Here is an 11,240-nt window from a genome sequence, read left to right as displayed (position 1 = left end):
CGCTGTGCATTCCGAACCCGAGGCCACGGGGCTCCTAGTGACTGTGTTGCTCATGTCTTGTTCTCTTCGAATACTGATAAGAATTACTTTTGGTTCCTCTTCGTGTGTTTGGCCTAGTTTGATTTTCTTCCTTGTCTGTTTGGTCTGTAGCTGATGTGGTAGGGGCAGAGTTTGTTAATGCTGGTGAAGCCTACAGCGGGATATTCGTAGCATTGGCAGTTAAAGCTGGAGTGTTGTGTAGCTGAAACTAGAACCTTTTTTTCCCGGTTTGTTCATGTAGAAAACTAGAACCTCTTTTTCCCTGTTTGTTCTTGTTATAAACTAGAACCTTTCTTTCCGGTTTGTTCTTGTAGAGACGGTCCCTGACCGTTCATCATTTCTGCCTCATTTGAAGAGGTTTCAAGTCCCTCTCTCTTTTATTCAGATACATGATTCGCAGTCCTGTCTGGGCTGTGATTCAGCTGCTTTATCGTGCAATTGAAAAGTTGGCTTATCACAGTAAAAAAAAAACTTGAGTTAGCAGCTACTGAAGCTCCCTGTTGAGCATTTGAGCCTATCGGTTATGCTCTACGGCTTTTGGCCTCATTATGTTTGAGAGAGGAAGTAAGTGAGACTGCTGTTGTGTAACTTGGTGCAGTTTGCTGCGAGTCTGTCTGATTGCGAAGAAGAGTTCTGTTGAATGTGGCTGCCACAGGATGTTTGCACTTATGATCCGACAACATCAAAAATGCGACATTTTCACTATTGAAGAGTTGAGAAAATAGCGGGAAAGAGGCACTCTCATAGTTTCTTTTTTTTGTTTTGCAAGCTGTGTACATTTTCGTTCTTTCTAGTGTACCAGCTATCGAGTGCACCAGAGAAGACAGGACTGTGAATGTTCACACGGGTTGTGTCATGATGTGCAGTTGCCTTTTGAGAATGGAGTAGTCCGTGCGACAATCCTGTCCGTTTTGTGGATTGAGGTCCAACTCTAGAGAAGCAGCTCTGAGCTATCTTGGAAAGGAAGTGCTTTGAGCAGTGAGGCGTAGATTGAAGGCTTTCTTGTAGTACTGCAGTTGCAGCTTTTTATTTAAGTGCCATTTGTAGTGCCACTTGGCACATTGGAGACCAGGGGTTGCGCGAGTTTTCATGGTTACTTTAGGGCTGGGCTTTTGAAAAAAAATGAAAAAAGTAGGCCCTGTTTTTAAGCTATTGATTTAGTAGCACACGCTATGAAATGTAGGGGATGCAACGGGAACACTTGTGTACATTGTATTCACACTGAATGCAATGCTATTTACCCCATTATTATAGGAAATGAAAGAAAAGGCAAAAAAAATGTTTTGTGGAAGCTTGAAACAAACTCACTCTGCCATTTATTTCTGCCTTTTGGCTTTTATCCCCCTCCTCTTGCATGCTTCATTTTTTAAAGAGTATGAGGTTCCTTTGGAGTGGCAGAGCGTGTGGATGAAATACATACCATATACCAAAGTGTAATTGCATGGTTTGCAATTGGTGCCACGCACTGTTTCGGTCTTGGAAGTGCCTGTTTTGTTGAATGAGTCACCACTGTAGTAGTGTGTATGTATATTATGTACGGTTATGTTGTTAAGCTCCGTTCCCCTAGGCGTGTCCCTTTCATTTGACCTTTTTTTGATAGCTGCAAATATGGCTGTGTTCAGTGCCAGGTGCTCAGTGGTACCGGGACATTGAGGAGGGAGAGAGATGTGTGGACGGGTATGTACGGTGTAGCGCTGGGCCATCGTAGTGTGTAATCCCTCAGAATTCGCTTAGACGCTGTGCAGTAGAGGTGATAGTGATCCTGCAATGTTTGAGCTCACCGGGCAGCAGTTCTAGGGACTGCAAGACATTCACTAGGTTTCATTTCGGTTTGCACAAGGGGTACTTCTTGCTCCCTGTTCTTCACTGATCTTAATGCCTTTAGCGTTTCACCGTGTGCTCATGTCATGCTCTGTAGTATACGAGAGCAATTGTCCTTGTCGTCCATCTCATTTAGTGAACGTGAGGCTGTACCGGCATCATTTTTATTGTGCTCTTGTGCTGCATGTTGCCTATTTTAGTGCTTCCGTTTTGTTTTCAAAGTAGAGGTCACTACTGGCAGTGTCTTTTTATGTCTGTGCTAGATGAGCCTAGTATGCAGAAACTCCTTGATGACCCTGCTTGTTGTATACCTAAGGAAACAGCACGATTTTAATGCAGGCGGGTATCTTTCAGAAAGCGTAGAAGGGTAAAAAAAAAATGCTGTAGGCTGTTTGTTTGTGAATGTTTTGGAAGTGTTGTGATAATTCCTTTTCTGCTGCTATATAAAACTGTATAAATAACGCAAATGGTTGTGCATTACTAGAACTGTAGGGCGTCACCGATGCTGAATGTAGACGAGGGGAAAAAAAAAGAGCTAAGAATCCATGCCATGCGGCCTTTTTCTTTGCCGTCAAGGAAGTACATGCCACCTGAGCCTGCTGGGATCTGCATGCATAGTAGAAATGCTGCCAGTGTGTCGCTTTGCGAACAGGTTCCACTGTTTGGCAAGGCCAGCCGTTGTCATCGGAGCAGTTTGTTGCCTCTCGTGTCATTGTGTTAACTGTGCCTCCTGCAGTTACTGAATAGTTCATGTATATATATATATATTTTTCATTGTTGCCAGACTGCTTTGAAATGCACTATCCAAAATATCTCTGAGTGAGCTTTTCTTTTGAGACTGCAAGCCAGTTCAGTTGGCCAATGTACAAAGATAATGACTAGCTATCCTTTGCTGCCAACTCCACCTCAATGGATGATTGTCGCAGTGTTACCTGAGGGCACACTTTTTTTTGTATGCTTTCCCTAAGAAGTAGTAACCTGTGTTTGAAAAACTTATCACGCCCTTTCGTAGCTGCTTTTGTTTGTGGTCATCACCAAGCGCTGCATTCACAATTTGGAACTCTCCTTCTCTTAATTTAATCTATGTGCACTCCTGGCTGACTGTGTCATGGCCTAGCATTGATGTAACAAACGGCTGGCCTCTTTAAAAGAGTGGTGCCTGTTCAACTGTCGAGTTGGTTAGGAAGCTAGAGCAGAAAAGGTATGTGTTTGTGTGTGGTCTGTGTCTAGCGACAGGTGTGAAGCAGCTTTCTTTGTGCTGCAACTGTACATAGCTGTGTATACATGCAACAATGAACACTGTACATAGGCTTTGTTGGCTGTCACCTGAACACACGTGCGTGCGCTGGGTCAGAGTGCCAGCATGCTTGTCAGGGGGGGCAAGCTTTAAAACTGTGACGAGCATGTCTCCTGAGAAGTTTTTTTTTCTTGTGTGAACTACTTTTAACAAACTGTGCGTGCATTTATTATGTTGTGCATGCTGTGTTAAAAAAAAGTCTTGCAAACTGTATCGTAGCATGCTTTTGAGCTGTACTGTTTTATTGTTGTCCTTGTTTTGTCTTTCTTTGATTGGAAGCCTTGGAAGCTTGTATTTTATTCCCGTTCAAGGAGCAGAAGGTAAAAAAAGTATAAAACCCTCACAAAAAATACTTGATCTTGTACAGTCGTTTGTAATAAAGAGTTTGTCCGCTGCCTGTAGCTTGCTTTGTTCTGTCTTTAATAATACTCTCGGTCAGTAAGCCACCTACATGTGTTCGAAGGACCAAGAAAAGGCTGTGAAACAGGCTCCTGACCCATTTCTTTTTTTAACGCAATAAGCATTAAAGGCCTCATTGCACAGAAAATCCAGCTTCATCATTGCACAAAGCAACCTAGGAGGCAGGTGGGCCGCCCAGTTATGTGACCTTGGAGCGTCATCACAATCTGCCCAGCGGATAGTGAGAAAACTGCCCACCGTAGTAGGTGGCAGTTAAATTAATGATTGGTCGCTCAGGAAGACCAACATTGGTCACAATAGGCCTACCGCTGGGAGTGCCTGCCATTGCAGGCAGTGTCGCATATCTTAAGCTCTGCACCACTGCGTCAGGAGTGGTATGAGGACTTCCAGGGATCTATGAACGTAAAGTAGAGAATGACCTTATGTATATACTAATATACTATGAGGATTAGCCCATTATGCTATCTTGTCATACCCTTCAGGTGGAGCTTAAATTTTTGTTACTTTGTCATTCACTGCGACTCGTGTAGTTGGGGAATAAATGTTATTGATGTCGAATGGAGGAAACCTCGCCGAGTACAGCCTTGCATCACTGGGTAGGTCTCCGGGGCTTGGTGCTTGGATGCTGAGCCCATGGTCTTGGGATTGGTTCCAGACTGCAGTGACTGCTTTTTTATGGAGGCAAGATGCTTAAGATGCCCTTGTGCTGTACGATGTCGGTGCATGACCCTCGAGCAGTCAAAATTAATTGAGAGCCCTCCGTTACACTGTTCCTCATGGCCCAGATGCATAGCTTTCAGATTTTCAAGATGCTGCATGTTCACACACCACTGTGGTGTTTATGCTGGCATGCACATTGCGTCCCCGTAGCCTGTAATCTGCTTCCCAGTAGGGAAAAAAGCTTTGTCAGTTCTATGTATTGCCTGATTATACTTCAACCTCAGCCACTTCCCGCCTACCAGTGCCAGCTGATGAGACTTCCTGGTGTGTGCGTTTAATTATTGAGTTGATCTATTACGCCTGGGGCACAGGCGCATGTTTTAACATTCTCTATGTCTGTGTTACATGAATGTTGTTGAACAGCTAGTTTTTTAATAAGGCTTATTTCTAGCAGCTTGAACTACTGCACAGTTTCTCGACACACTTTATGCAGTCTTCGTGTAATGTGAACTAAGTAATTCTTCGTTATCTTTGTCATGAGTGTTCCTATGCAACATGTCAACAACACAAATAAGACATTAAAAATAACTACCGCTTCTCCTATATACCTGCAACAACCCCTCCCCAATTTGAATTCCTGGTGAAATCACTGCACGTGCTCCAGGTGCTCTTAAGATGACAGCAGAAGCACGGGTCGTGCGAAAGAGGGAGCATGATATGTAGGTATGTAAAGCTGGATCTGTCGTGGCAGGATGTCAAGGTGCTTACTGGAGAATGTAATGTCCTGTGAAGCATTGTCTTGAATGGTAGTGAGCTGCATCTTCTTTCATTTAATAATATCTAGGTCCACCTTCGTGCGTTCCTTCAGAAAGAAATTCCAGCTGATGTTAATATGTGATGCAATCATTAAATCGGTGAGCATTGGTGCTACCAACACAGATGCAAGCTGGAGTGGATTTTTTTCAAGGAAATGAATTCACTTACATTCACAACTTGTCACATTCTCACTGTCATCGCTCCCTGAAGACATTCCTTTTTCAAATCCACTACATGTAGCACATAGAGAAACTGCAGTGTGTTGAAGGATAAAAATGACATTTAATTCAGCATGTGACAAAGGACACAGCTGAGAAGGGAACATGCAAAGCCACATACAGACAGAGGTGATGGCCTTCTGATCTCACATTCTGCTGTCAGAGTTGAACACAGAGACTGGGAGCACAAAAGTCAGATTGCAGGGAGAAAATACCAGGCACATGAACAAACTACTCAGCTCCCAGATTCATTTTTGAATTCATATTGTCACAAATGGGCTGCAGAATCAAGAGGCTAGGCACAGGCCGAAAAAAATCAAGCAGTGTCCAGCTGCCAAGAGCACGCGCGACTCACTTCTTTTTTGTTCTCAAGGCGCAGCCCGGGGACACCTGGCGGCATTATCCCCCCCCCCCCCCCCACCAAAAAAAAAGGAAGCAAATACGTGGGCGCACTTGGAGCGAACGAGGTGCCCGTTACTGCGTAAAGTACGGCTTCATACGCAGTGCGTGCACCACCTCAGGCTGCGGTCGACGGCGCGAACTGGGCGGAGTGCCATCGGGAAGGACTTCATACGCCACATCCGTGATGCGTCGCAGCACTGTGTAGGGTCCAAAGTAGCGGCTCAGAAGCTTCTCCGACAGGCCGGGGCGACGTACCGGGGTCCGTACCCACACTTTGTCGTCGGGGTGGTACTCGACGTGGCGATGTCGTTGGTTGTAGCGTTTTGCATCCGTTGCCTGCTGCCGGCGGATGTGCATACGGGCCAGTTGGCGGGCTTCCTCTGCGTGCCGGGTAAATTCCTCGGCGTCTGGCGTGAGCGCCTGGTCGTCAGGGGGCGCGGAAGCATGGCGTCGAACATCGATTGGACATCACGGCCGTAGACGAGGCGAAACGGCGTAAATCGAGTCGTTTCCTGAATCGCCGTGTTGTAGGCAAACGTCACATATGGAAGGATCTCGTCCCAAGTCTTGTGCTGTACGTCGACGTATATATACATTGCGAGCATGTCTGCTAAGGTTTTGTTGAGGCGCTCCGTGAGCCCGTTTGACTGCGGGTGGTATATATGAAGGAGTCTTGCGGTGGTTCGTGCGACTCAGCTGGAACACCTCGTGCACGAGCTGCGCTGTAAACGCGGTGCCCCTATCGGTGATGACGGAGGACGGGGCGCCATGTCGTAAAACAATGTGGTGTATGAAGAAGCGCGCGATTTCAGATGATGTACTGCGCGGTATACCGCCTGGGTTTCCACATAGCGCATCAAATAATCAGTCCCAACTATAATCCAATTATTGCCAGAAGACGACACAGGGCATGGGCCCGGAATATCATTGCCGACTTGGTCAGAAGGTTTGCGAGGTGGCGCAATTGGTTGGAGCAAACCTGCGGGCTTGAGCGGTGGTGACTTACGACGCTGGCACTCACGGCAACCTCTGACGTAGCGGTGGATGGTCTTTGCAAGTTTAGGCCAATAATAGCCTTGACGCACTCGAGCGAGCGTGCGTGCAAATCCCAAGTGGCCAGAGGTGGGCTCATCATGACACGCCGAAAGGATGTCGTCGCGGAGGTCTGATGGCACGACTAGGAGGTAGGACCGCGGTCACCGTTGCTGGAGTTTTTCTTGAACAGTACGCCACTGCGAATGCAAAAAGAGGACAAGTGGCTTGAAAAGTGTCGAGGTACGTTGGAAGCATGCATGGTCCTCCAGGTGATCCATGACAGACCGCAGGTCAGCGTCAGCACGCCGCTTTGCCACGAAGTCCGAACTGCTGATCACACCTAGGAAACGACTGTCATCCTCTGCGCTGTCACCAGCTTGCTCGACAGGTGCGCGTGAGAGCGTGTCGGCATCTTCGTGTTTACGTCCGGACTTATAGGCAATTGTGTAATCAAATTCTTGAAGGCGAAGGCTCCAGCGTGCTAGGCGGCCTGATGGGTCCCGGAGATTGGTAAGCCAGCACAAGGAATGGTGGTCGGTGACCACTTTAAAATGACGACCATAGATATAAGGCCGAAATTTCATCGTGGCCCAGACGACAGCGAGGCACTCCTTTTCCGAGGTGGAGTAGTTGATTTCGGTGCGCGAGAGTGTGCGACTCGCATACGCGCTCACACGTTCCACGCCTTCTTGATGTTGAACGAGGACGGCACCGAGCCCGATGTTGCTAGCTTCGGTGTGTATCTCGGTAGCAGCCTCCTCATCGAAGTGAGCCAGCACAGGGGTAGTGTGCAGCCGTTGGCGCAGCTCTGTGAAAGCAGCCTGTTGCTCGGCAGTCCACACGAACGGTGTATCGTCACGTACGTTAAACGGGTGAGGGGTTCAGCGATCTTGGAGAAGTCGGCGATAAAACGGCGGTAGTAGGCGCACAAACCCAGGAAGCGCTTGAGCGTTTTCTTTGTAGTAGGACGGGGAACCTTGGGTATACGGCGGCAGTTTTCTCGGGATCGGGTCGTATGCCATCAGCACTCACAACATGGCCGAGATACTTGAGCTCTTTGCAGCCTAAGTGGCATTTCTCGGGTTTAAGTGTCAAGTTGGCCAACCGCAGGGCATCCAACACGGTCCGCAGACGTTCAAGGTGTTGGTCGAAGGTTTCTGAAAACACCACCACGTCATCTAAGTAAACTAAACAGGTTTGCCATTTGAGGCCAGCCAGAACAGTACCCATCATGCGCTGAAACGTCGCTGGCGCAGAGCAAAGGCCGAAGGGCAACACCTTAAATTCATATAGGCCGTCGGGTGTGATGAAGGCCGTTTTTTCGCGGTCACGTTCATCAACCTCAATCTGCCAATATCAGGTCTTTAGGTCGATCGACGAAAAATACTTGGCGCGGCGATGTCTGTCGAGTGAGTCGCCGATGCGGGGCAGCGGGTAGACGTCCTTTTTCGTTATGGCGTTCAGCTTACGGTAATCCACGCAAACGCGCAGTGTCCCATCCTTCTTCTTAATTAACAAGCACGACGGGCGACGACCACGGGCTCTTAGAGGACTGAATAATGCTGTCTGTAAGCATCTCCTTCACCTGCGTTTGGATAGCGTCGCGTTCCTTCGGGGAAATGCGGTACGGCTGCTGTCGTATGGGGCGAACGTCATCGGAAGTGATGATCCGATGCTTCGTGATCGTCGTTTGCCGCACTTTCGAGGAGGATGCGAAGCACGTTTTGTACTGGAGCAGTAGGGCGTGGAGGTCACGCTCTTGAGTCGCAGAGAGTCCGGAGCTAATATCGATGCAATCCAGGGACGTGTCCGGACGGTCCATGGCCTCGGACGCAAAGCACTCAGTAACATCGGTCAACTGGTCGGCCCACGCGACGGCAGTAGTTCGGAAAAGGGGACGAGGCTCGCTCGTAAAATTAGTAATCAGGAGTTCCAACCGACCGTCACGGAGGTGGACGACACTAGGCACAGGCCGCAAGAAATCAAGCAGTGTTGTTGTTGTTGTTGACCTCACACAATGACACATACCCACAAGGGGGATTGGCCATAACCAGGCGGTGACTATTTAAATGACCAGTTGCATGTGGCAAGCATGGGATGACCTACCAAAATTTGGATCGCACAGTTTTCGTAGCCGAGGTGGTTGCAGAAGGTTAGGGGGGTCATACAAACTAAAATTTAGGCAAAGAAGGGGTAGGGATTACTATAAGTGGTTGTAAAAACCGAAATACAGAAGCTGATAATGGGATGGGCACGACGAAAGCTCATGAAGGTAGACGTTTTGATTCTAGTAGATAATTTTGAACGGCAGAGCAAACATTCCCATTGGTATGGCCAAGCATAGAAGCGCCAAGAGACAGAACAACCGCAGAGGACAGGCGCAAACTGAGATTCTGTATTGGAACTTCTAATAGTCGCCTCCTAATCGATGAGTAGCGACGGCAAAAAAGAAGAAAGTGCTCTATTGTTTCCGGCTCCGCACAATACGGACACAATGGGGAGATCGCCAGACCAGGCCTGTATAGGTAAAAATTTAGTTGCGGCACTCGGCAACGAAGCCTCGTGAAGGAAACTTCAAGATTGCGCGATCGCCAGACTGAGCTTCTCCATGGTAACAGTAGGTGCTGGAAGTCGTCCAAGGAAGTAAGCGCTGATGCGCCCAATTCGTTCATTACAGTGTACCGTCGAAAGCGTGCCGCCGTGATGTAAGCAGTTGTTGGAAGCGGGTCAACAATCGGTCCACTCAGGGCTGCCTTCGCTAAAGCATCAGCTGATTCATTTAATAGAAGACCCCTGTGCCAGGAACCCAAAGAAATCGAATTGATGTGATGTGTGGAGGGATCAGGAATTTTAGAATCCGAAAGAGCTGCGATTCAGTGGACACCGAGAGGGAAGTGCATAAAGATAATGAGTCCGTAATTATTATTACTGCTGATAAAGAAATTGGTACCTTGCGCAGAGCGAGAACCACTGCTAGAAACTCAGCCAGATAGATAGGAGTGAAATCTTGGAGACGGAGAGAAAAAGACCAGCCAAGGGACTGGGAGTAAATACCTACACCTGCCTTTTCTGCACACACCGAGCCATCAGTCGCAATTGCAACATGTGAGCTGAAGGTCGGCAAATAATCCTGCAACATACCATTTAACCATGAGAAAGGCAGTAATTTTGCATTACGTGGATAAATGTCATCGTAGATGATAGACACATTTGCAGGGATGGACCGCACCGGAACAATTTCAGGTATTCGCACGTTGAGTGGGCCCAGCAAAGATTCAACGAAACAGATTTGGGGAGTTTGAAGGCGAGACCATCCGACACCCAAGAACTCCGCTCGCTGCCCTAGGAAGATCAACTCGGATGCATGCTGCTCCGAGTCGCAAAACTTTAAAAACGTTTGTACTGTCAAAAGGCGAAACCTTGCAGTAAGAGACGGCACCCGCGCTTCCAGATACAAAACATTGTTTGCCACGTATTTAGGGAGACCCAAACACAGGCGCAGAGCTTCTCGCTCTAAGAGCAGAAGTGGGCGCAGTTTGTATGCAACTGCTCCAGAAAACAAAACGCAACCGAATTCCAAGATTGGCCGGATATACATTTTGTAAATCAGCAGAAGAGCATGTCTGCGCATACCGCAGCGAGGGCTACTCATCCTTCGCAGAAGGCCTACCGCCCGAATCCCTTTCGCAGCAACCTGATCTATATGTGACCGCCAAGAGAGAGAGGAGTCATAAGTTACCCCGAGATACTTTAGGGAACATACCTGAGGAATGACATGATGACGATAAGACAATGAAATGTGTACCTGTTGAGTAACCGGAAAAGGTAACAAAGCGCACTTGTTTACATTAAGACTTAAGTGTAATTCAGCAGTCCAGCTGCCAAGAGCACGCGCGACTCACTTCTTCTTTGTCCTCAAGGCGCCGCCCGGGGACACCTGGCGGCAATATTCATGCTCTAGAGCACAATAACAAGCACCAGGTCCACAGTCTAAATTCAGCATCATTAATTGCTACAGCAATGGTTAGTTGAAGTGCTGAATGGCACTGCACTTTTTGGCACTTGTAGCTTGTGATGCAACACAATGCTACTGAGAAAACCTCTAAGCAAGCAAACCACACCCACTGCCATTAAGAACGGATCAACTGATCAAGTTTCAGACCTAACAGACCCAATTTTGTCATTTAATTTCCCTTTCCTCTTCCTGGGCTCGGCCTGTCTTTCTAAGTAAATTTATTCCTTTTTCCAACCCCTGTGGCACACTCACCACGTCACCAGCAAACTGCCGCAGGTCATGCATGCACGTGATTCATAAATGCCCTTACAACACACACTTGTGCTCCCAGCAGACATCGCAAGCAAATTTTCACCTGCAGCTCATGTGCATATGTGTAACACACTAACCATTGCAGGTACTGCATACCAACATGTCACGGCCCCACTTCGATGGCATGTGCCACTCTTGTTGATGAAGGAATCGGTGAGGAATAATTGGCGCTCTCGTTTCAAATCAAAACAAAATTGCGGTTGTC

The sequence above is a fragment of the Amblyomma americanum genome, chromosome 2 (assembly GCF_052857255.1).
Source record: "Amblyomma americanum isolate KBUSLIRL-KWMA chromosome 2, ASM5285725v1, whole genome shotgun sequence".
Lineage (NCBI taxonomy): Eukaryota > Metazoa > Arthropoda > Arachnida > Ixodida > Ixodidae > Amblyomma > Amblyomma americanum.
This window is presented reverse-complemented; position numbering follows the sequence as displayed.